General features: G+C 64.3%; 1 protein-coding gene across 1 annotated transcript in view; it reads left to right on the top strand.

The window, feature by feature from the left end:
• SHC2 (SHC (Src homology 2 domain containing) transforming protein 2) overlaps positions 1–712 on the top strand; it is a 46244-nt gene that overhangs the window by 39269 nt on the left and 6263 nt on the right. The gene's annotated exons all lie outside the window — the stretch shown is intronic.

Below are 712 nucleotides of genomic sequence, written 5' to 3'. Positions count from 1 at the left end.
AGGGAGGAGGCTTGTCCTTCCTTGCCTGAGGTGTCCGGAATTCTCCTGATTTCCTGCAGCCTCGGCTCTGCCCTCCTCGAGCTCGGAGGGGTGTTGGCTCTGAGCTGCCAGATGGGGTCCTTGCCCGAGCTCAGGAGGCATGCCAAGCTAGCTGCAAATGTCTTCCTTCCCTCCACCAGCTGACGATGCAGCTTCTTAGCATCACAGTAATGACACCATCTGGCCCCTAGTGGGCACCTGCTGGGTCCCAAGCACTACCCTCGGCCCTCTTCGCTCCTCACGGCCACCCTCAGCTGGGAAAGGAGGGGCTTGGGGCTGTGAGCTTCCTTCTGAGGCAGGCTGTCCCTCAGGGTGACCGGACTGCCAGACAGCCCTGGTTGAGGAAAGGTGATGAAAAGTCCTGGTGCAGCCTCTGGTTCGCCACGTGCTCCTCCCCGAACCAGTCGCCGGCTGGGAGGGTGAACATGCCGACTGGTCAGGCTCAGAGTTGGAGCTGGTTCAGCCCCAGGGTCAGGGTGGGAGGATCCCAGGACCAGGAGCTGGGGGGAGTGAGGGTCAGGGCGGGAGGACCCCCCAGGACCAGGAGCTGGAGGGAGTGAGGGTCAGAGCGGGAGGATCCCAGGACCAGGAGCTGGAGGGGTGCGGGGCTGGCCCAGCCACGGGTACACTAGGGAGTGAGGGTCAGGGCGGGAGGACCCCCCAGGACCAGGAG

This window comes from Mandrillus leucophaeus, unplaced genomic scaffold (assembly GCF_000951045.1).
Source record: "Mandrillus leucophaeus isolate KB7577 unplaced genomic scaffold, Mleu.le_1.0 Scaffold423, whole genome shotgun sequence".
NCBI lineage: Eukaryota > Metazoa > Chordata > Mammalia > Primates > Cercopithecidae > Mandrillus > Mandrillus leucophaeus.
The sequence above is the reverse complement of the archived record's forward strand: the minus strand, read 5'-3'. Positions and strand labels throughout refer to the sequence as shown.